This window comes from Ursus americanus, chromosome 10 (genome assembly GCF_024610735.1).
Source record: "Ursus americanus isolate L20-20 chromosome 10, mUrsAme1.1.p, whole genome shotgun sequence".
NCBI classification, from domain to species: Eukaryota; Metazoa; Chordata; class Mammalia; order Carnivora; family Ursidae; genus Ursus; species Ursus americanus.
This window is the reverse complement of record NC_142136.1, coordinates 31,360,607-31,387,725: the sequence shown is the minus strand read 5'-3', so window position 1 is coordinate 31,387,725 and position 27,119 is coordinate 31,360,607.

Sequence of the window (27,119 nt, the reverse complement as noted above, 5' to 3'; positions counted from 1 at the left end):
ATCCACCCATTCATCTATCCACCCACCTATCCATCCACATATCCTAGCCAGTCATTGACAATTTTGACTAGAGATTCACAGCCAAAAATGAGCTCAGAGGCCATGGGAATAGAAGAAACTTGCCTGGCCATTATCAGAAGGTCATTAATTAATTAGTCAAATATTCAAATTCTGTTTATCCTTACCGTGTACCAGGCACTTCTAGAATCTGGAGAGGTGAGATTGACAGGCTCCTGGCCCTCAAACAGCTTACATTCTAAGCTTACAAACCAGGCAACGCAGCTCCCTACAGGAAGGTCTCACTATTGGCCTGTGTAGTTGCTCTAAGCTGGTGGATGCTTGGAATACATACCCACGGGATTGTTGTTTTTTAACTTTAATGGTATGTTTTACTTAACCCACTATATTCAAAATATTATCATTTGATATATAATAAAAATTGACATATTTCACATTCTATTTTTATACTAAGTCTTCAAAACCCCATGTGTATTTTATACTTATAGCACATCTTAATTTGGATTACTCTTAATTTAAGCATGCAGTTGCCACCTGTGGCTATTGGCTGCCCATACTGGACAGCACAACTGTAGAAAGTAGAGTATGATTGATTTTTAAGGGACTAGTCCCACTCATATACATGTACTAGCCTAACTCTTTTGTTCCAGCTATTTTTCACCCATTGTTTAGGAATGCTCTTTTCCTGCCTGGTGGTCAGCTTCACCAATCATTCTCCCTTTTGCTTATGACTCCTAACCTTAACATTTAAGCAATGCCTTACCTTTTACAGCCTGGAAACTGTCACAATGAGATCCCTTACCTATGTTTACTCAAACAACCTTGGCATGTAGACTTTTACTGGCCTGATCTGGCCTCTAGAACTTTGCTATTCCAGTTGCCCTATCATCTAGGAATTCCCACACCTCATGTACAAGAAATTGTCATGGGACCAGGTCATAAAGAAGGAAGCAAGTGTAGGAAAGTTATACAATCTGTGTGTTTCTATATATTTCCTATCCTATGCTTTCTAACTGATATACTGAGGCTAATTTATTTCCCTTAGCCCACAACAAAGCAGAAACAAAGACTCAGAGAAGACATCTGCATAAGTTTAGGGTGGGAAAACTCACATACATTTGTAAAACAGTAATTTTCATTCCCAAAGACAAGGCAAATCCAGGGCTGGAGGAAGGGGAGGGTAAATCACTCACCCTAGAGAGGAGGGAACAGATACAACATGATTCTTAACAATGAAAGAAAAGGAAGCTTATTTATTTATTTATTTATTTATTTATTTATTTATTTATTATTACATAGATCAGGGAACTGAATGGAAAGGACCCAAGATTCAATTATTCATCTATGTGGAGCCAGCCCTCACTATGCCATTTCCTGTGATCCACCACTGCCAAACAGTCTTGAATATCTGGGAGCTCGTAAGGGTGAGGAACTTGGACAATTTGGGTGGGAATGAAAAGAGAAAGAGAAGCCCATGGTATGAAAGAATGAAGAGAGTACCCTATGAGCAAGGTAGAATCAAGGAGAGCCATTTTGGAATGTACCAATGAGCCAGTGCAATGGTGAATGCCTCAACACTGCTACACAACTAGTAGATAGAAATCCAGACAACTGAACTTTGGGTAAAGGCCAGGGAAGTACACTAGTGAATTTTGGGGATGTGAGAATACATAAAAAGACTCCACTGTTGGAGGAATTTTGGTGCCTAGCAAAGAAACAAGACAGATACAGATCTGGGGTGGTGGGTGAATCTCAGTATATCAGTTAATATATTTTGGACACAAATGACAGAATTTCCTAACAATGACTTAAAACATTTTGGACTTTATTTTTTACTTGTCATAATTCTGGAAATAGGCAGTGCCAAAGAGGGCTTGGAGATGAAGGCCCGAGTATCTCTCCAACTCTGTCAGCCTCCTCTTATTACCTTTTGTACTCTGGTTTATTATTTCAGGGTCTCAGATTGGTTGGTTAAGCTCCAGAAAAACATTCTAGTCACACAAGCGCATACATGGTCTGAGAGTGAAAGAATAGAGAACAGGTCAATGGCTTGTTCCTATGAGGCTCTGTCTTTTAATCATGGAGGAAAAATATTTCTGAGACATCCCCAGGAGATTTGCCTCACATCTTATTGGCCAGAATTAAGTCACATACCCACCCCTAGCTAGAAGGAAAATTGGAAAGGTTTAGGTGCCAAGTGACAGTGGGATTTGGAATTGTTGTTGGGCAACACTCAGCCACTTGAAGTGAAGGACATGGTCAGGGCAAGAGCCAAGTAGGAACCTGACTTAATCTCAAATCCATGAAAGTGACCATGGATCCTTTTTTTTTTTTTTTTTCCTGGACACCAGTTCTAGGCAAAGACATGGTAATAAGAAATTTTAAACTGGCGGCAATATGCAGCCTGGGTGTGTGTAGAGGTTAATCAACGCTGTCTCCACTGGGGACTCTGTGACATGCAGTGCTTTCTTGCACACTCAAAATAAGAGAGGAAAATCATCATGATGTAGACTATAGAGTCTACACAATAACCCAGAGGAAAGTTAAAAAGTGTCAGGAAAAGAGTGAGAAACAGGAGTAATCTGAAGCTTTCAGACTGGAGAACTTTTAGTTCACTAAATTTAAAGGGTGGCCAGTTATAAGAAGTAATTTCCATATAAAATTAAATAGCTAAAAAAGATTCAAAATGATAATTTTTCAATTCTAAAAATGATATCACAAAGGATCATAAATACATTAATGGAAAAGTTGAAGCTCTGAAATTTGGCAAAAGAAAACGTCTCAAATTTGTGTTATAAAGATAAAAATAGCAGTAAAATTAAGAAATTATTTTTAAAAATCGTATTTCATTTTTAAGCTGAGTGGTTTTTCATTTTCAAGAATAACCACAAGAGAAAAGTTATAAAGGCATAGCTGATGTATATTTTTATGGTTTTGCCCTCTCTGTCTTCAGGTAGAAGAAAATTAAGCTTAATTATTCTATAATCATTAGAGTTTTCTCAGTCCTATTGGTCTTTGACCTTATAGAGCAGATTCTCCCTGGATAGTTTAATATTTTCCACCATTTAAAATCAAATTTCCCACATTGCTTCTATTTTAAAAGGTCACATAGCCATAGATAAAATCACCTGATTTAAAAACCTTCAGCTTCAATGTTAAAAATATACTGCTTTTATCTTCTAATGAGATGAGTTCAGATGGTCCCAAGCAATATTTTTAAACTGTCACTTAATCCTTTACAGCTAATAAGATGTTCTACAAGATCACAGTGATTATTCACAAGGTTGTGTAATCTATCTTAGAAAAAATATTTTCGGTGTAACTGATACCAACAATATGCAGGAGTCCTTAATATTATGATAAATTAATATCGATCTTTAAAATATTGATTTATTATAGTATAATAACCAAAGTTTAAAAGGATGCATACCAGTTTGCCCTTAAGCAAAGCAAATAAATATTTCTGAAGAGTCAATGCCCATTTATCCTATTTATTTTAACTGTTTATTGCTCTTGATCAAAGGCCATCACCTGATGTTTGGTATAAGGAGCTGAGTATAATGGGATATTTAGAAGAATTGGCAGAACAGTGATTTTTCTAAGCATGAAGATATGTAACACATCAGAAATAATACCTAATAAGAATTATCACAACACTGTACTGTGTAAATTTAATAAGTTAAATTTTGCTCTGATTTTTTAAACAGATTAAAAATGGTAGATATATATATACATATATACATATATATATACACACACACACACACACACACACACACACACACCCCAAAGAGAGAGCAACATCTTTCCAGAAAGTTATTTACAATTACTAAGTGTTACCCCAACTGCTATTAGGTCCAGAGACTATGGGATAAAATTGATATGAAAGACATGGGGTTCAAATATTTGTAAAATCCTAGAGGGGTTAGGATTTTACTCAGCTTCCTTTGTCTTGCCCAAGTCTATAAGGCAAAGGATTTACTCATGCTCCATCATCCCTTTGTTTTTCTTCCCAAGGTGTAATTATTATTGACAGTAATAATAATCAGTCTTTATAGTTCTGTGGTTGAACCAGGCATTTTGATGGGTTTCAGAGGAATCTCAATTTTGTCTAGACCTTATGAAATGAAGGACTCTGACTAAAGAGGGTTTTACTTTTCTCCAGTTCGGAACAGCAATACCAGAAGATTGTTGGGAAATTATTCTGTAAGATTTTCTGTTTTGCAGTGTGCTTATGCCTCCCTAACTCCCTGTTTCATGGAGAATGAAATTTAGGAGTTGCCAATTTAGACAGTATATACCCCAGTGAGCAGCGTACAATCATTGGGTGTGAGGCCTTCTCAAGTCCAGCCTCTCTGTTTACACACAAGAAAACAGAGGCTCTGAGAGTTATAGCCATTTGACAGAGGACACAAACTAGTAGTAAACCGAGGGGCCCACACTAGGGCCTTCTAACCCCCCTGTACAATAAATTTCACACAATTCCTCTTAGTCTCTTCCTGTACCACTATCACATAAATTAACTTTTTTTGACTTGATATAAAAAAGGCAATTTTGACTACTGTTGTGCAACTATTAAGTCAACTCTCTCAGATGTAGTTAATCAGGATCTGAGGAGACATTGCAATTTTGAGAATGCAGGCAGGAAAGATCACCTGCTTAGGGATAGGGAGAGCAGCACCACTGAAGGCAGGGATGCAGAACGTATAACAGACCAACATTCCAATCTGCTTTTTCCTCTCATTCTCATCTTCCTTAGAGGGGAAAGAGGACATTAGAAAGAAAATAGTATAGCCCACATTCTAGATCATTGTTGGGGGAAAAAAAAATCAAAGCTCATATGTATGGGATCTGAGAAGGAAATACTTATATAAACCACATTAATAAAGAATCTAGAACATCTCATTTATTGAATAAACAGTTTTCTAGTAAAATGCTTAACTGAAATAGAGGGTATGCTAGCTTCCTGCTCATATTTGCTTGATGAACCTAGCCACATCCAATTCACACACCTGTTTTTCATTTTGTCTCAGAGTGTAAATGGTACACAACTTTCCATGTATTTTATAGTTTCTTTTGTTGCAAGTGACAAAAACAAAAGAAACACCCTCACGCTTCTTGCTTAAAAAGGAGGGAATTTTGCTAATATCACTACCATGGAAAGGGCCAGAATTTGGCCCCAAGGACAACTGAATGCAGAAATTCAACTACTGTCCAGATATGTCTCTGTCTTTCCCTTCACTGCTTGTTTCCACTTTTCTCTGAGTATTAGTGTCATTCTCTGCTGCAATATAGGCTATAGTCTTTTTCCACCCAGCAAGGGATACATACATATATATACCAGCAATTCTGGGGTTATATCCTTATGCCAAAGGGAGAAAAGAAGACTTTACCAATTTAACTGAGACAGACAAATCCTCAGCAAAGTTTCTGTTTGTCCTCGCTTGGGTCATGTGCCTGCTTTGAACCAATCACTCCAAAGGAAAGGTGTGAGTACTCCGTTGGTCCTAACTTTGGCCACGTGTTCACCCTTGCCAGGGGTGGGGGGGGAGTTTTTACCAGAATAAGTGAAAGTAGTATAAGCATGACACTTTAAGAACCCAAAGCATATTAACTTTCTCAGTTTGCACATAGTAATAGCTAACAGCCAACACTTAACTGGATGCTTACCATATTACTGCCAACAGTCTAAGTGTTGTATACCTATTAGTTATTTTAATCTTCACTGCCCTATGAGGTAGGGTCTGTTATTACTTGTACATTAGATTGGGGCTAAACAATTTGTCCAGACTACCCAGGTAAGTGGCAAAGCCACAGTAGGTTGGCTCAGGGCACATACTGTTAACTTGCACAGCATGTTTTTACATCCTAGGGGGCCCCTGGCAAACATGTACCTCTACCTACAGAGATCCTTCCTTCATTATCTTTGGTATTTAGGGGTATTTTCTTATTTAAAGCCAATTCCTTCATTTTAACTCTTAACTCCACCCCCTTTTTCTTCTTTAGGGACTTATCCACCAATCATTTCCTCCTTTACCAGGTATCTTCAAGTCCTTCTATTCTACTAGATCATCTTTCCGCTTTACCGACCCCGATAATCTCTCTACCTTCATAACTCAGTCTTTGTAAAGCAATATTTTTTTACTCAATGCCTCCACTTTGTTTTCTTTTTGCCTTTTCACTGAAAACCACCATTCCTGTCATCTGCCCTGGCCTGACTCCCTCTTTTACGCACTATTCTAGTGACACAATTTCATCAGTGATTTCACTACCATTGTGTTCCTGAAGGTTAAAGCCAGAGAATTAGCCTGCATTTTACCTCTGCTCCACCAAACTTTCTTATTGCCTTACTTTGTAAAGCTCAATGCTCTTCCCATACATAAGAATATTCCCTTTCATTATTTTTTTACCCATTCTTCTTTGGCCTCTCCTTAAATGATAACTTCTCTAGGGTTCTGTTCTTTGTTTTTTGTTTATTTGCACTGTGAGAGCTCCTCAGGAATTCTCACACAGACCTATGATTCTAACGCCCATCTCCATGCTGGCTACTCCCAAGTCCATAGGTCTAATTCTAGAGCTCTTCTCCCCGAATTTTGATTTCTTCAAATATCTTCATTTGGACCTTATCTTATAAGTTATAGGGATCCAGTGACTAGCTTCAAGCAGGACAGCAGTATGATCAGATGTTCATTTTATAAAAAAAGAAAACACTTAGGAAGCAACACAAGACCTGAGTTGGGACTCTTGGTCAGATCACTTAAGAAGATATGAAATGATGCTGAGATCATGGAACACTGAATTAAAACACTCTGGATAGAGAAAAAGGATGTGTGAAATATCTCAGACACAAATAGACTAAACTTGGTAACTGACTGAATATACGTACAAGAAGAGTGTGCTTAGGAGTGACTTCTGGATTTTACGTAAGTAATCGTATAAATGGTGATGCCATCAAACAAGAGTGGAATACAAACATAAGAACAAGCTCTGAAAGGAAAAAAAATAAATGTAGCTGTAAGACTGAGTCTTTTCTTCTCTGCCCACCATTCTAAACCTACATTATTATATTTACTTTAGCATATATGGGTTCCGGGTTCACCCGTATGTTTGCTGGATAGAAACCACATAATTCCCTTACAAAGCTGGAATGGAAACATTCTAAGAAAAGCAAATGCAGAAAAATCAGCTGCTACTCCAGGAGGAATTCTCTATGTTAAAGCAAACTATCTGGTCCTAGAGCAAATGAATTTCAGCTACTTGCTCAAGTCTATCTCTCTGAGGCAAAGGCTTCTTTTCCCTGTTTGCCCAGTCCCCCAATGCCTGTATCAACTTTAATCATTAACCTTTGATCCCCCTTGCTCACTCAACTCCCTTTTAGTAACTGTTTGTACCTTCAAAAAACAATTCTTGGTACCGTCAATCTATTTTGGGTATTGTTAGTCACTTTAAGTGCTTTATTTTAAGGGGCTATGGTCTTTATTTCTTTTCAACTATTCCCCTTCAGTATTCTTCTACACAGCCAATACTGGATCAGCTCCCAGTCCCAAAGTGGGTCTTTACAGTTTGTTTTTCACAGATACAAGGAAGTTTGGGCCAAATACCCCTTGTTTTAGTTTGGTAATCCCTTTATAAGTCACATATGTGCACTTCAACAATGTTTTAAACCCGGCTAGTGTTCACATTGTTATTACAATAGTAATGCCCTAAAAAACCAAACATAACTAGTGCTACATATGACTAAGACAGATGTTATTTATTGAAATATTGAACAAACTCCCTGTGGCTTTATAATGCATACCACAAGCCATTCTTTGGCTTTTAATTGTGTCACAGGTATGGAACAAAGAAACAGATTTGGGAACAGAATAAATCTTAACTCTACCTAAAAGCAGAGTCCACTGGAATTCCATCAAGGTTCTGAACCACCTCATGTAATTTCCCTGTGCCATGGCCCATTGCTTTATATGAGGAAACTATTCCTCTATTCTCAAATGCACATGTCTGAGAGGAGGACACAGTGGGTAAGGAATACGCACTGACCTTCATTAGTTTACTAATGAGTTTGCTCATTTATCCTCAGGGTTTGGCTAATGGCAGTGCTTACAGCGCAATGTGAAATGGGGGTGGAGACAGAGGAATCTTATGACCTGGTATACCAAAGCAAGTAGGGAAGAAGAATACAATACCACCAATAATATTAAACAAACTTGCAGACTGACAAGGGTAGGTATTAAATTTCATATGTATCTGTAAATTTGGTTGATAAACCCCTGCCACACCATCTACCAAGTATGAATTCCATGCTCTGGTTTCTCTTCTTCAACATTTTAATTCGATATAATCTTGATAGAAATATTTGGGAGCTGGAAGACCATACAATTGATCTTCACAGGGTCCCAAAGCTCCCAATGGAAAGAAAACATAATTTAATGTTTTTCTAAAAAAAAATTAACACTAAATTATTTTTATAAACCTTTGGTACAATCCTCAGGAAACAGAAAATTACTTTCCTGAATAAAATATTTTTAAAACTCCTTGTTTAAAAAACATTTTATGAATGAATTCTATTTCTTTAATATTTATTTAGAAACAAGAACAAATGGTTATTACTTTCTCAATCTTGAAGTGAAAGCAATGCAAATCTACAGTACATGAATGTGAGCCTAAACATACTACTTTCTAGCACTTGCATGTTGCTACTTCTGGCACATTGAAAAAGCACTTCCCCTCGCTCAAAATCACAGCCCATTTACTAAAAATCTCCTTTGAAACCACACCCATAAAAAGCATTAGTAGGAAGCCTACAGCTCCTGAGTATGCCCCAAGACTGTTTTAACGATTTATAATACCCTGAGTGACTGAAGCCTATATATGAAATCTTAATTCCTCCTCCGAGCCTCAGATTTTATCCAAGAACTAATAGTGTTAGTGTAAACATACCCTAAAGGGTTAGACTTGCTAATGTACATTAAATTCTTTCCATGGATGACCATCTCCCTTGAGAATGCTATCCAATCATAAAAGTAACAAATATTTTCAGCAAGGATCTGATATTCAATATAGAATAAGTGAAGAATGAGATAGCTGGGTTCTGATCATAGTCCTTAACGAAATCCCCATACCACTGGGATTCTTGGTTAACTAAAGCTCATCACTTCTAATCTGGAGAAATGCAGGAGGCCCTGAGGCCCAAATAGGAGAAAGTTATGCGGCCGATACAGTAAATATGCCTCTAAAAGAAGAAATGTCCTTACCTTAAGAGACAAACTGAGAAGTTAGTGCTCACCAAAATTCTGATGTCTTAGAAAGAAACCATTATTACTGTTTATATTCCCTGAAGGTGCCCTCTCTTTACTACTAGGCTTAATGTAAAAGAAAATACAAACTCCTTTAGCAGCATAATTGAACAGTTCTACACCGCATGCTTTTTATTGCAGGGAAATGGTAATTCTCAGGAGTTTTGTAATATGGTCTCTAACAGCATTCACTCATTTATTAGTACAGTAATAAATAATTATTCAGAATAAAAATCTCCCTAGGGTATCAAAGCTTATTGGAAAGTACACCAAGCGAGCAATGCAGATTTATTGTTGGTAAATAAAGTAGAAGTTTTGACTCAAGACTGGGCTCTAAGTTAACCTCATCAACATTAGCAACTTTTATTTTAGGTGTATTTTTTTTTCTATCTGCAGATACCAGTAAAGGAGAAAAAATCACCTCACTTAATGAAGCTAGTTCTCTTTTTGAGAGATATTATTACCATAATCACAAGCTTGGATTTACATGTATAAAAGGATTCTCTGCCCGAACTTACAAAAATGAAATCACCTGTGTCTCTTATTAATCCTCCCTCAATCCTTTCCAGCACTCATTAATGTTAGGGAAGAGGCTCAATAGAATGTGTGCCAGCTACCTTGACTTCCGATCCTACTGAGCTTTGAGTTACATATAATTCAGGTGTCCATGGTGCACCTGATGACTAACCTGGCAGCCAGCTGTAATAATAGGATGCTTTCAAGATAACTATAAAGGACAAAATATAAACTACTTCACTGGAAAATAAACTTATTTTCTTAAGGCATACTACTGCTATGTCAGGAGTTAGTTTTGGTTGGGGTTATAAGGCAAGTTCAAAAAACACCTTTGTACGTTAACACACTCTATGCCTTTACTACTCACTTCCTCAACATTTACCTCTCCAAAGTAAGTGAGATAATGACTTTAATTACATATAGTTAATTACTTTAAACAATGCAATTGCTTAATTGTAACTGAAAATGTATATGAATGCATTCAGAATATTACCTAATTAGAAATAAATGATAGTTAATTTTATGTGTCAACTTTGCTGTTACCACAAGATGTCTAACTTCGTGGTTAGACAGTATTTCCAAGTGTTTGTGAGGGTGTCTCTGGAGGAGATGAGCATTTGAGTCAGTGCACTGAGCAAAGCAGATGGCCCCTTGCTAATGTAGATGGGCTTCACCCAATCCCTGGAGGGCTTGAATAGAACAAAAAGGCAAAGGAAGGTTGAATTTGATTATCTCTGCCTGATCATTTGATCTGGGACACAGACCTCCTGCCCTTGTTGCTCTGGGTTTTCAGGCCTTTAGACTCAGACTAGAATCTATACCATCAGTTCCCAGGCCTTCGAACTACACATAGGTTAACCTTCTTGGGACTCCTGTTTGCAGAAGGCAGATCGTGGGATTTCTCAGCCTCCATAATCATGTGAGTCAATACCTTATAATAAATCACACACACACACACACACAAGAATCATATATATCTATATATCTATATAGATATATATATATAGATATATATATCTATTAGTTCTATTTCTCTGGAAAACCCTAATATACCCACATACCATCTATTTGGAAATCTGTTTCTCCCCAAATCTATAGAGGTTATCAGTGGGACCAATGAAGTGAGTACCACTGCAACACAGCACATTCACATCCCAACCACAGTCACCTCTCCTCTGCCAAGCAGCCTCTGGGAACCAAAGGACAAATTCATCACCCATTACACTGTTCTTCTGCACCCCATTTGTTGGGTCATTGGGTTTTCAGGCCTCACAGAAAAGTTACCTAAAGAAAAGTACATGGCCTTCAGGAATCTTATATTACTTATTCATTTATTCAATAGTTCACAGTCAGTAGATATTCTTCTATTTTAAATTACAGTATGCTAATGTCTTCTGCACCTTACCAGACGATTACTTTTGTGCAGGAAAAGACTAACCTTGAGTCTCAAAAACCAGCCAATCATCCAACAACCAAGACATTCTATTTCTCTGAGATGCAAAGCAAATTTCAAATTTCAAATTCTGTTCATTTAAGAGAACTGAAATGGACTGGTGTGTTTATTCCCTAGAGTTCCCTTTGTTTCTGTCAAAGGCGATGCATATTTAATACACAATTAAATATTATAATAAAAATACATAAGCATTTAATTCTGAACTTTCCTATGCTGAGTGAATTCTAAGTTTATCTTCAATAGCTATTTCACTGAATATAACTGTAATATTAAAGAAAGATCCTATTGAAAATTACTAAATTATCCACTCTCTGTGATATAAGTCACCCAAAAGTACACATTTACATTTTAATTATTTATATATCTAACATTAAAAGCTAAAACTAATTGAAAAGAATAACAGCTAAGTTCTAGTTTTATCTGTTCCAAACGAAAGAGAGAAAGCAAAATTGAGGTTCCTTGATTCGCATATGGATTTGGGCAATTCCTCATCCAACTCAATTTGCTCCTCCAGAGAGTACAGCTGACTCATAGGAATGAGAGTTGAATATTTCCTAACAATTTACTCAAGAACTGGGAAGGTGGATGTGTCTCATCCCTCATTAAATCAGGGTTCTTCAGGGATCTATATGCACGTTCACACAAAGCTGTCCAGTTTGGGTCCGTGACCAGTTATTGGTCTCTTGTCCCATTACTATCATCCCCCTTTGAAGAATGTCAGAAGGTCAATGGCTAGGAATTCAGCCAGGGAAACAAGATCCTGCCTACAAATGTGGGAGAACTCCAGTAGTATTATTGTTCTCGTCTCCAAATCCAGAGCCTTCTCACTTCAGGTTTCCAAGGATGGAGATGTTGAGTGGAAGGAAAAATACTTATTACAAACTAATAATTTGGGGGGGCTTAAATAAGAATAAAAGATGCTTGATTTTAAAAGTTTATTGTTATCATTGTTAAAACACCTCATTTGTCCAAAACAAATTTCCAGGAGCACAGCCAAATACTATAGCATAAAATAAAAATCAAGATAAAGTTGGATTAATAAGAAGTGCTGACAGATACTCATGCAAAATAAGGGAGTTTTCATTTTAGAGATGAGCAGAACAGACAAGAAAATAAGTAACTGTGTGTCTGCCATTTAAGTACAAATTTCAACTGCCAAGAGGGTACCATTAATTCTTGTTTCAAGCAAACATATCCATGCCTTCTTTTCAGAGGACTCTTTGTCTAATCATTCTGGAATTTGTGCTTCGTATTTTAAATCTTCTACCTCAGTTGCTAACAGACAAAACTTCTCTTTGTCTTCAGCCTTTCCTACAGAGAAACAATGGTGTTTCTCTATTTCCACTGAGGTTAATTTGAGTTTGGTAATTTGAAATCCATATCTATGATTAAGCAAGGAAAAGTGATGTGGTTATAGCCAAAAGATTAACAAAAACACATCAAGGATAATGTAAAAAATTAAAATATTTTAAGCTATTAGAGATTTCCGTTCAAGTACTGAATAGAGAGATCAAATGGGATGAAACTCCTTAATAATCATTCATTCAATCCTTCATTATCTTCAAAGAATGGTACATGTTAATATACACAATTCTTATAAGAGTTTAGTGGGAAAAGTCACCAAAATGATTATATCTGTGTGTGTGTGTATAAAAACACACATATGGTAGATGGAGGAAAAAGGCAGATTCTTAGTAGAAAAGGAAGGTTGCAGGCCAAGTTGTAAATTAAACGTTAGTGATGTAAAGAGTTTTCAGAAATTAGAATAATCATATTGATCCTCATATTATTTTTTTATTAAAGCATTTAAACAGCTTCATAAATTAAAAGTACAGAAAGTTCCTTAAATCAGAGATCAAATTCATAGAAATCATACTAGACAGATTTGATACCATAAAGAAGATTGCAAGGTTTAGCAACTAAACAGACAGGATAATAGTTAAATGCAAATTTCAGATACACCACAAATAATTTTTAGTATAAGTATATTCGAAATATTGCATGGGACATAGAGAAAAGACAGCATGGCAAGAATATGTTTGCTTGAAACAAGAATTAAGACTGACACTTGGCAGCTAAAGTTGGTACTTCCGTGGCAGACACACAATTATTTTCCTGTCTGCTTATCTCTAAAATGAAAATCCCCTTACTTTATATGAAAATTTGTCAAGATGGGACAAATATTAAAAAATTTATTTGTTGTATATTTGAAATTAAAATTTAACTGGGCATCCTGTATTTTATCTGGCAGTATTAGAAAATAACAGAATTACTTTTAATACCAGAGGCATTTAACATTTAAAAAAAAAGTTGGCCCATATTTTATATAATCTGGAGTATTTAACACTGGGGGAAAAACCATTTTAGCCAAGAGGAGGTTTCTCAGAAGTATTTATGATCAATGATTGATAGAGTCATTTTTCAATGTATCTAAGTTATCACCCTTTTCCTATCCAAAGTGCTTAACCTCCTTTGCAGTTTAATTTTGGGTTTTGTTGTTGTTGTTGTCACCTTGAAACTTGAATATAGGGGAGGAAAAAGAGTCTTAATATCCTTTGAATAGCTGTATTCCCCTCTCTATGTTTTTTCATGCCATTCTAACAAGTCTTCCCCTGACAGTCAAAACAATCTGTATCCTGTCACTTTTTCTCTGCCCAGTCGTACATGTTTGTCCAGGCTGGGTCTAGGGTCTTCAGACCAACTTTCAACACTATTATTCAAACTTCATGAATTCTTCATATCAGCAGTGACCAGAAACTGACTGAAACATTTAGAGTCAGGTAGGCTTCCCTGAGATGTCGATTTGTCTCTATCTCCAATCATGTAATATGACCAATATGGTCAGTAAATGTTTCAGTGCTCATAAAGGACCATAAAAGTACTCCACTGCCCTTCTGTCTGGTAAAGGCTATTATCATGCATTTGATAGAAACTATAACTTAATGTAGATCCCACAGATAAATTCTAGAAAGTCTCACTTTAGCCATCCACAACAAGAGCTATTGCCCCTTAGGAGATGGAACTCATCTGCAGCAAGATTGTTCACAATTCAGCATAGTCACTCTAGAAGGGCTTCTCAAAGTAAGATCTTTGTCACAGATTCATTTGTTGGCTGAGGTAGAAGTTTAATGATTCAAACATCTTTGTGTATACCCAAGTGACCTGGTAGGCCACTGTGAGAAAGAAGAAAAAGTACACTTTAAGTCATTTCAATAGTGAATTTAATCCTTTTTAATAATACGCTCCCAAATAAAGTACACCTGTGTGAAGTTATCTTACTTGAATTTGTAAAAGTTATTTATGTATTCTGGAGACAAGGGTTTTGTGCATTGCAAATGTCTTCTCCCAGTTTGTGCCTTGTCTTTCAGTTTCCTTATCAGTGTCTTGATGAGCAGAAATTTTGAATTTTGATAAAGTACAATTTATATTTTTTTACTCTTATGAGCTCAGTCTAAGAAATCTTATCTATCCGAAGATCTTGAGTATATTCTTCCTACATATTTTTCCTATAGTTTTATTTTTGGTATTTAGGGTCATAATCCTTCTTGAATTAATTTTTGTGTATCTTATGAGTTAGGGATCTTGTTCCATGTGATTTGCCTTTTTTTCAAAAGTCATATCAACTTCAATTTCTGCTTCCTTTTGGTTGCTTTCCAGTGGGCTTCAAGAAGCATTTGCTACAGTTGTTTTTAATTTTTTTTTTTTAAGATTTTATTTATGTATTAGACAGAGATAGAGACAGCCAGCGAGAGAGGGAACACAAGCAGGGGGAGCGGGAGAGGAAGAAGCAGGCTCATAGCGGAGGAGCCTGACGTGGGGCTCGATCCCACAACGTGGGGATCACGCCCTGAGCCGAAGGCAGACGCTTAACCACTGTGCCACCCAGGTGCCCCAAGTTGTTTTTAATTTTATGTACAGTCTATAGTTAAATAATAGGAGTGTGTTTTAGTACATTTCTGCTGCTATAACAAAATACCATAGACTGGGTGGCTTAAACAACAAGCACTTATTTCTCACAGTTCTAGAGGCTAGGAGCTTCAAGATCTGTGTCTAGGAAGGGTTTGTTTTTATGATTTATAGATGGACTTCTGTGTTCTCACATGGCAGATGGTTGATCCAATTTAAGTTACTCCTACATTGCCAGAACTCTTTCCAAACACAACTAACCTGTTCATGTCAAGGGAGCTTGGTGATAATGCCTAGCTAGCTAACTTCTTCCAGTATTTTGCCAAATAAATTTGTCCCAGCCAGTTTTACCACATTCTGAGAGATGTAGCAAACCACCAAGACTCCAACTTTGAGGGGTCTTTGAGAAACATGAGAAATTTTAGGTTAGATGATGAGAAAAATGTATGCTTTAAACAGAGACTGAGCAATCCTTCCTTACAGTTTAGAGTCTGATGCTCTCATGAAACTGGTTTTCTCATTTATTGCATAGTGTATATCCAATAATTTATTCATTTTATTGTTTGGTACTAATCTTTTGTAATAAGCCCTTTCAATAGCAATGAGATAAAAAGTACATGATTATGAGAGACTGTGGACTATGAGAAACAAACTGAGGGCCTCAGAGGGGAGGGGGGTGGGGGAATGCGATAGACTGGTGATGGGTAGTAAGGAGGGCACGTATTGCATGGTGCACTGGGTGTTATATGCAACTAATGAATCATCGAACTTTACATCGGAAACCGGGGATGTACTGTATGGTGACTAACATAATATAATAAAAAATCATTTAAAAAAAAGTACATAATTAATGGAAAATTAACTAGTGAATTTCCATTTCTTGGGACAATTGATAAGTAATTTGTTTGTCTGTAATTACAATTCAACATGTAGGCAATTCTAACAGCAAAAATTGTGAAAACCTGAAGACACAAGTCTGCTAAAGAACTACCATTATCTACCTCAAAAGCTACTAGTTATATTGACATTTTATGCATTCACCTGATGAAAATGACCTACAGGGATATTTGCATATAAATCTGTGAAGCATAATTTTTCAATTAGATAAAGTGACTGTACTTCTAAATTAACTTATTTTTAGTTCTAAGTTTTCTTATGCATTATAATAAAGCAATAGCTGTTAATATATTGGTTCCATTAACTGAAATAAAACTTTTAAAATAGTTAACTAAAGCCAGCTTTATGTTAGTATCATCAAAGTCCTCAAATAGATAATCAAGTTAATTTTTCAAATGTTTTGCTCTCAATCAATTTTTAAAATCAAAGTAAAACTCTCTAAAGTTCATTCTTTCAATTGAACATCCAACCTGGGTCTGAAGGCTGTTATAAATTCAGTTATAAAGTTCAACGTTGAAGATAAAACGATGTTTGTTTTTATGATATTTCAAATACAAATTTTGGTGGAGGATAGCATTATTATAAAAATTTTTATTAAATGAAAAAATGAAGCAAAACTATATATGGAATTGGTCATGGTATACACATAAATCAAATTACATTCAATATTTTCTATTCTGCCAATTAAAAGTTGTACTTATCTAAACTTATATTTTTATATATATAAAAATACTTAAACTGTGCAGTTTTAGTTAGTAAGCTGATCTTGAATACCAAGTAAATACTTCACCATGGCACTATATGCTTTCTCTTTTTGAACCATTGTCAATTGAATTTTAGTGCATTTGAGAATCTGGAGAACTATTTTTTTAAATTAATTATCTAATATGGTATTGAACATTTTGCAAATGAGTCCTCAAAATTTCAGGCTTTGTTCAAAACTATTCAAAAATCTCGAGTCAAAGTATTCAATGAGTGAAGTGTCAGAATACTTCAGCCTTTGAAGCATTTATTGAATTGCTATTATTGAAAACAAAGCTTGCAAACAGAAAGACATTAAAATTTATTACTTAATATCAAGGGAGCAATTGAATGAGTTGAATAATAAGAGCTGAAGTGGTGTACAATATTAAATTTTAAAATTCTATAATTGTGCTTTAGAATTGTTTTCCAAACTAACTGTGATAAAGAACCAGTTTTGTTTCTTAATTTTCAATCCTGCACAAAACAATACTTTTGTAAATTAAAATAACAAAAGTAAAATGGACAAAAAAAATACAAAATTCAAGCTCACATTTTTTATCATTAATTTATGTAGACATAAAATTACATTTTAATAAATACAATTACAGCATTCATAACAGAGGAAAAATAAAATTATAAAAATTACACAAGTTGCTCAATGAAACTGTGCATATAGGCAACTAACATTTAGGAATTATATTAAAATGCCTTTTTGTCATTCTGCAATCATAACTCAAATAAAAATTATGATTGAAATTGGTTCCCCATATTAAGCACCTATATGCACACTTTCAATGAGCAGCATGTACATCAATATTTAAAGTTTTTAATGTGACAACTGAGCTTGATTCTAGATTGCTAATTTATCTAATCTAGGTTGGACTGACAGCAATACTACTTGCAAGAGATAATATATGTCTAAAGTCATTTCTTTTTATATTCGTATGAAAACATAGTAGAGAAACCAGAATCACAAATACATTGATAGGAATAGAAGAGATTTTTTAAAACGCTTTCAACAAGTTCAAGGTATTATTTTTTAACTTTTATCTAAAATTGAGCAGGTGATACTGTATGTTCAGAATTCATACTTAATCCTTCAGTAGCCAATTTGTCCGATAAAGTTAAACTTGTTATATAATTTTATTAAAGAAACGAATTTCCTCTTCTTGTGGAAGAGGATCTTCTTGTGATGAAAAATAAAATTCAAACCATTCCATCCAATTCATGAGGTATTTGATGTAAATTTTTACAGATCACTTTCTTGATAAGTGTTGTTTAAATACAGAATATGTTAAAATAATCTACAGAAACTCTGTCTTCCAAGCTTCTAACTTAAAGTCTTTTCTGCCATTGAAAAACGTATTGCTTTCCTTCATTGCATGCATGCAATAATATCAATAAGTACATCTAGTGCCCAATTCACAGCTTTAAAAACCTGGGACCAAGTTGTTTTCTTATCTTGCAGAAACCCATTCTTGACAGAATTTTACCCTCGATAACAATCGTACCTCCACATGCAACAGCTGTTACAGATGATCAGTTTCCCTATTATCACATAATAGACAACATTCTTGAGTTTAACATCTTTATAAAACTAGTATGAAACACATTGGTCTTTGTTTCTCCAGAATCACTTCCAATAACGCCATCACTGTTTCATTTACTACTATCATCTCATTCAAAGAAGGCCTGTCTTTTCAAGCACCAGAGCAAAGCTTATTTTGCTATCAGTAAATAAAGGTCAAAAATAGGTAATAATATGCTAGGAACCAAAACAATCCAGGTGAGTTATATTAGTCACTTTCAAAATCCATTAAAAACCTGAGTACAAAAAACCTAAATGATCCAAACTCCAGAAAGTGACAATCTCACAAAAAAGAAAAACAATTTGCAGCTGCTGTCATCTCTGAAATAGACAGGGAACAATCTGCCACTGATAAAGGTAATGAGGACCAGCCTATCTTATAACAAACCTTTTAGGGTTATGTGTGAGCTGGTCTGTTGGATTAATAACTAGAGCCCAAGACACAAAAGAAGACTACACCACTCTCTAAACTCTTTCCCCCACATCTTTATTGGGGGTGACACCCTAAAATTAGGGCCGGAAAAAGAGCTGAGAGAAATTGCCCTTGGCACTTCAAGTTTTCAGTTAAGGAAGAGCAGGAGAGGGGCAGGAAAGCTGTGTGAAATCTCTCAGGGGTAATTCTTGTTTTCACAGAGCGTAGGCTAGCTGGAGCCACCCTCCAAAGGCCAAGAATGGTTAACAGGGATGAAAAAGATCACCCAAGGCACAGAAAGCCGAGAACAGGACTAGAGACAAAGAGAACTCCCCAAACCACCCCAAAATGCTGCCAGTCAAAACACAAAGTGAGGAGAGCTCTCGCAGTTCAGAAGTTATGCAGCTCAGCAGTGAGATGCGGCAGCAATCCTGAAACTTGCCAGTGCTGGGATCCCAGGCCCTGCTGAAGGGAAAGGCTGGATCCATTCTGGCTGGATCCATGCTGGATCCCATGTTGCACGGTTATCATTGTTTTATTGACCCAGTAATCATTTAGATTTTCCCACTTTCCCCTCTTTCTGTTGTCTCATATTTTTTTCTCCTGAATCTGAGTTTTCTTTTGGAATCATTTCCCTCTTCTTGAAGAACATTCTTGTACTTCCTTTAAAGTAAGTCAACTATAAGCTAAATGTCTTCATTGTGTCTCCATTTTTGGAGAATACTTTTGCTGAGCCAAGAGATTTCTTATGTAATGGAACTGTCAGTTTAATGCTCCTCATATAAGTAGCATTGAAATTTTAAGGTATTTCTCTCTTCATTTGAGGTTAAAGGTAATTTGAACACTGTCTCACAGGGAAGCATATGCTTAAAGCAGGCATAAATTGAAGACCTCTGTGAGGTACCAGCTCTTCATGGTCCAAAAATCTTACCAATATTGGGAGGATTTTGGGAACTGAACCCATCAAAATTCAGACTGACCTAATCAACCATTCACCGAAGTTTATATAATACCTTTTAAAATCAGAACCAAAGGAAATATTTCATGTTTTAAAACACCTTTTCTATGCCATAAATGCCAATAGAAATTAGATGTAATATACATTTTACCATCCCTTGAATTACTCCTAACTGCCTTAGATGAGAGTTCAAGTTCCTAGGGCTATTAATAGAATGATTATACCTTACTTTTCAGAATTGCTGGATTCTCCGGATAAAATTTTTATAGTCATCACTCTATGCTAGTCAGAGAGTCATTTCCTTCCATTGGCCCCTTCTAATACCTAACACATCCCTCCACTATTAGCCCCAACTTCCAGTTATGAGGAGAAAAAAAATGGACTCTAACCCTGAAAGAACAAAGTGCTTCTGTAAAAGTCATTAGAGTAAAGTCTATAGAGACTGGAAATATAACAAATTAAGAATAAATATTGAGATTATTTTTTTCTGCTTAGTTCACTTTTTCTCCTTAGAGACTCTTCAATTGCTTTATAGGAGTTATTCAACTCCAGGGAATCTTCCCTTCCCCCAGAATTGGTGTAGCTGTCATATTAAATGATTCCTACATTACCACATAGGCTGTGCCCTCTAGGATACTATTTTATTATATAAAGCCAATCCTTTGCTTGCTTACCACAAACAACCAATCCCTTGGGAAACAAGTCTCCTGGAAATATGTGCCTAGGAACTTAGGAAATGAAGTCAGATAGTCTACTCTGGAGAACTGCCCAGAAGAATCACTAATTTACCTTTATGTACACCATCCAATCAATAGTTCCTACAGAGGTGTTTATACAATTGGAAAGGATGGTAAGAAATTAAATCTTAGCTGATATTATAAATTATACATTCATAGCTAGCAAAGCTCATTAGACAAATCTAAACTTTTTTGTCCAAGTTGTAAAGATCAAAGTAAGGGTTTTAGATTTTCTATTAGCTTTTTGGTGTGGTAACTGTGTCACTGCTACACTTTAGCTGCACTTGGATAAACACTACCGGCCAAATAGAACAATTCGTTTCTAAGAAGATATTCACCTGGCTCTTCTAAATAGACTCAAATGGATTCTGCAATGTGTTTTCTTGCTCTGGACTCTAATCATCATTTTGCTCTCATCATTTTGTGTTAATGATGTGAACTCTCCAGAGCCTTAAATGCTTCTGCATAGCCACTGTCACATCACATGATGCAGCAACTCCTCACTTCGTAAAAGGAGGAAAAAGGACAAAATGTGGTCCAAACTGTTGTTTGCTGTTTCTCAGATAACATACTATCTAGAAATTATGACAGCAATGTAGATCTGGAATGAGAGTCTTCTCTGGAGGGAGGAGAGTCAAGGATGGGCTAGATTGGTGATGGGTATTAAAGAGGGCAGTTGTGCTGAGCCCTGGGTGTGGTACGTAAGTGATGAATCACCATAGTCTACTCCAGAAACCAGTATTGCACTGTATGCTAACTAAAATTTAATTTTTTAAAAAATAAATAAATAAATAAATAAATAAATAAATAAATAAAAAAAGTCTTCTCTGCCTGCCTCTCTGGCCTGGCTAAAGGCTGGCCAAAAGAGAATGGTACAGAAGAGATCAAGAATAGGAACAACCACCTCCATCAGACAGGCAAGACTGAGAACAATCACTTATCAGCTATATACTTATAACCACACAATGTCACGACTTGCATAACACTCCTTAGCTCAGAATGTCATCTACTTTGCATTGGTCCCCCCTACCTTAAGAAATCAATCAATCCAAAGGCTCACTCTGCTTCTGATATCATAACCTAAGAACTTCTGAGACCAATCAATAAGCAATACAAACCCATGCTTTCTCTGTTAACTAAGATGCCTTTTTAGGGTTTTCCTTGTGTTGGTTCTCCGGTACTGTAGGGTATCAATAAATCTCCAGTTACTTATGTCATAGCTGGTTTCTTTGAGTAAGATATTTTAAACACATAGAATACAGAAACATAACACAGACACAAAATATATCCAATTAGATTATAGATTAATACAAATATGCATGGTTTAAAAAAGAAAAAAATGATCAAGCAGAACCTGAGAATCTATAAGCCAGAGAAGTGATCTCTCATCATAAAGCATTGAAATGCTATATTGTTTGGTAATTCTTGAAAAATGGCATTTTAAACTATTCTAATAATTATTAGTAGTACTGAGTCACAGTATGAAAATATAAAAGAACATCCCAGGCTAAAATAGTTAACATTTGATACTAATGACCACTGAAGAAATCTTGGGTTGAAGACAGCTTGCTAGACACTTAACTTTAGACTTCAGTCTTCTCATATATAGAGCGGAATGATAATGTCCGCCATGCTTAACTAAAAGCATTACTCAAAAAGCAAAATTAAATAATGAACGAGGAAAAATTGTAAAATGGCAAGTTCTACACAAACTTAAATGACTGTGATTGGGTATAAGCTTTAGGTTTTATACAGCTTTTTTTTTTCATGGATTTACCCTATTGCCACACCTACCCACTCCACCATCCCCAAGCCTATCCATCTTAAATTCCTGCACCAAAATAAAAATAAATATATTACAGCACTTGGAAAACTGAATCTACACATTGTGAATTGAAGATCCCATTCAATTTACTTATTTACTTGAATTTGAACCAGTAGTAAGGTTGAGGGATCAGGGGTACAGCATAACAAATCAACTTCAATAAATGCCAACACTGAGAAATCAACTTCTCATAGTACTTTGGGTAGCTATATGAATAAAAAAAAAAAAAAAAAAAACGAGAAAAAAACAATTCATTTAAAATGTAATTTTGCATGTGATTAATCTGTAATCTGGTCTGATTGCCTGTGGTACATTTTTATAATTATAAATTGAATGAAGAATAAAGGTAATTCAAATAATCTTATTGGCTAAGGCACAGGGCATTAATTCAGTTTATAATAGCAATAATGACCTCAGCCCAGGACATTTCCAGGCAATTAATGACTGGTTGGAGTTAATAGCCCGAGTTTCAGCCAAGGACCATCAACTCCTCCTCGCCGGTCATCAATCCTCAGAAATGCCCAGTGCTCAGAGCACAGTCAGACCCATTCAGAGTTTGACATCACCCCAACTTTTAATTTTCAAGTAAATTTGTTGCTCTACTCTTTTCCCTATAAACCCATTTTACTTGGAAGCTAGGTAAAAATGATTGATACTGTTTTTGAATAATAAATTAATTCATAGAACATAAGAGCTGAATGTCACAGAGGCATAATATATTAAGTAGCATTGTAATATTGAAAACATAGTACGGACCCAATATATAAGACACCCATTTTCCAACCCTATGAATGCCTCAAAATCAGTGCTACTAAGAAGAGCCTGGGTGGTGAGCCTCCATTTTCATGGTTTTATTTTATGTATCCCAGAGTAAAAATTGGAGCTAATCTGTAATCAACACATTCCCACTTTCTACCTAATAAGCTGCCCTGCTTGACTTTAAATTCTTTCCTAGGATGAGTAGGAGACAGCAGAGAGAAACATGATTTTTAATATGTAAGCCCAAGCAATACCACATGACAATATCATCAGTCATTTCAAGCTCCTCTAGAGGACTTAACATATTTTTTTTTCCATCTCACAGGAGACATATGAAACAGATGACCTGGATCACCAGCATGTCACACACGGGCTCTTTGTGAACCATTCAAGTAGAGAGAAGGATTTGGCCGGCCGGCCCCCATCTCTATGAGAAGCCACCAGGATGCTGCTCACCCAGGGAGTCACAGCCTACAGGAAAAGCACTACACTGTCTCATTGAGTTTGCCCCCCACCAGCTTCCCCCCAGCACTTAAAAAAAAAAAAAAAAAAGATTTCTTTGTTGTTTCAACCCATTATGGGAAAGGCAGAAGTCATGAAATGACAGTGTGTAAAGTGGCCTGTACAGTCAGGGTCACTAGCCCGGAATGCATGAATTCAGACCACCTGTGACTGTTAATGAAAGACAAGATGTCTTCATTCAGAGATTACACATGCCTGTAGTCCCGTTGTGGCTGAACTTTTTGCCTTCTATTCATTACCTATTTGAAATGGCAAATCTTTTAGAAGTATGCATAGTATATTCAAGTGGACAATTCATTATCATTATTACCCACATTAAGAACAAATGCCCACCACAGACATCACGCAGGCTATGCAAAGTCATTGTCCTTATAGGGAAAGAGAAAGCCCCTAGAAGCTGAACTAATGCCTCCCAGAGGGGATTTCTCAATGGGAATGGGAGATGCGTTGCTAAAGAATAAAGTCTGGTTATCAAAGATGATTGATGATAAGAATAGTCAAAATAATGTTAATAAGAATACACTTTAAAAATAAAGGAAAACATTGCATTCCCATGTTTTCTTACTTATTGGGATGATGAGAATCTATCATTAAAACCATTATTTTTCCTGTCAAAAGACAGACATGAAATAACTCAGAAACTGTCACAAAGAACATTTACGTATTGATAGTTTGATGCTTGATGGAGCCAAAATGAAAGAAAAAAAAATCCAATATGGGATGCTGCCCATGCCGCAGGATACCTTCATCCACCCGGGGGCTACATACATGTATGGTGCAACTGAGATATTAAGAATTGTTAAGCATGAATAGAAAAATACTAAAAACATCGATCTTTGCTAAGATAGATTTGATGTGCTGAAATAGTATATATTTTAAATTAATCAAGATACTATATGCAAATGAATACTAAATATAGAAGCAAATTAATAAATTCTACAGAATAAAAATAAAATTTGAAAAAAAAAGCAGTGATTTTTATAACATTTTATAGAAAGCACTGATGATCTGTGTCAAGAATCCTAACTTGATTTCTAGAGGCAGACAACTTGGAAGAATATAATTCTACAGTAAAGCTGTAACTAGATAATTGGTTTCGGGCCAGATTTTCTAAGTTGGAACTCAGAGGATTTAGGAATCTTGAGCCCTGTTTAGCAGAGATAGGAAATAAACTCATGTCTGTCTTAACAAAAGCCTATGTGCTTCCTGCCACACTGTGGCCCACGTTCTGAAATATCTACCAATGATTCCATACAATGCACTATTTCACTTAGATTTCTCAAGTCATTTAAATGTGCAAATAGTAGGAAAGCTAGTTCATAGTTTTCCCATTATCAACTATCTATCTAACTGGCTCAGCTAGAAAATAAGAAGACACAGCACATGCCCTCAAAAAGCTCTGATTCGAGTCTAATCAGAGATTAGGAGTTGGAAAATCTTTTAAGGGAGTCTGCAGCTTCAATCGGAAGATGGCAAAGAAGTGACATCAATACCCAAATGGCAAAGCATGTTTTACAAGACTCCCCAAAGAATTTTAAACATTAATAACCAAGAATCACTTTTGCAAGTTGCATAAAAGTGGTTTAAATGTTATTTAAACTGAGCCTGTAAGAAAAACAGTCATGCAGTTAAACAGTAACTTCCAACAGAGTTGAGGAGAACTGAAAAAATCTAAAGGTACATATACTTTTCTGGAAACAAAGTTGACAGTCTGTCTTCTTAGTTTCTTGGATTAAAGGGTCTCTAGGATGTATTTATCTTGTGAACTCCTATATTTAATTTCCATTAAAATTATACAGTGAGCATTAATTGACTGCATTTCCTCCATCTACTGGGATATGTTATAGTGGTTATTTCTACAGATGCTTTGAGCATGTACAGTGAGGTTGTTTTACATTTAGAGAGCAGGGTTAGAAAACTGAAAAATCACAAAATTACCTGTCAAAGGAGATGGCTTTTAATTCTCTTTTAAGATAAATATTGCAGGAGGTTATGATGGAAAACACCTCAGTCTACCCCTTTTTTACGGAGCTGACACAAGATGCTCTTTCTAAACGGAATCCATTTTTAAGATGTGGTTCACTCTCTTTAGAGATATAAAAACAACAAACCCTGAAATATAGGTAGAGAATTAATTTTAAAATGGGCTTTATTCCCAATGTCTATAAAGTGGTTGGTCAAACTGACTGCTTTTTCCCTTATAATTGTATGCATAGGGATCATGTTGCTGAAACATTGTACAAAATCTACCTATTAACATAGTTGAAATAGGGCCTAAGATCTAGGTCCTGGGATCAGACCCAACCATGCAGAGAGGGAGAAACGAAAGAATGACAAAGTAAAGCTTATCACAAACAGCATGGATGAGCCTCAAAAGAGTTTCGAAATAGGCAAATTGCTTGGAAGTTTCCTCACTTCACTTTCTGTATTTCTCCTGAGTATATGGTGTCTCTCTCCACCGCTGACCACAAGCCCAAGGCTTTGTTGTTCTTCAGCGCCCCCTCCCCAGCCTCACTCTCAGAGATCACTTACTTCATTTTCCTGAAACCACATTTCAATCTTTTTGTACCGTTCTTAGGTAGGAGTTAGAAAAACAGACAATTTTAACTCAAACCCCTGTGCTCCATTTTCTTCTGGTGAAAATGGTAATAGTCCTTTGCCTAAGTCACATGCTGATAATAAGGAATAAAATTTAAAATAAAAACTACATGAATGCATGGTATCAACTAAATTGCAAACTGAATTTCAGGTATTATTTTGAACTAATTTACACAAATGTGTGAAGGACTTGCAGCCCATTAACACTTAAAGGATTATATATATACTTTAATCAGTGAATGATGACTAACCCTAATTAATCTCTAATTGGGTAGATTTCAGTTAGTGTTAAAAGCACTAGTGAAAGAGTCAGTAACTTGGAATAAGATACTCTGGGCAAATTTGGAATAAAGATGCTCTGGGTAAAGGGCTCATCCAGATAGCCAGCTCCACAGAGTCTGCCAAAGTAGGGTCCCATCATCCTAATATCTCAATTTTTTCCTTATCTTTCCCTTCTTTTTATTTCTTATTTGAGATACAGACATATAGACAGATAGGTAACCTGACCCAAATGGCCATTCTATCATCTCTGGTATGATAGCTCAAAAATTTCAGCTGTAGGAAAAGATTCAAGTCTATAGTTTCTACAATCTGGGAAAAGGTAACCCATTTTCTTGGTGATAAATGGCACATAATAAGTCTGCATCTTGAGAAGCATGAGTGATGATCAACTTCAGAACTTGCTCTAGAACATGTTTTAGATTAAAAAAAAAAAAAAAAAAAAGGAAAGGTTATAGTACATGGTATATGAGAGTGCCCTCTACAGGAAGGTCAAAGAGACAAAGACAGTCGCTGGATTGAAAATGGACTAAATAGCTTCAGGATCACTGCATGTCTCTGTGATTCTTCGCAGTAAATAATGGTAAGGATAATTTGATCCTACGCTTTAG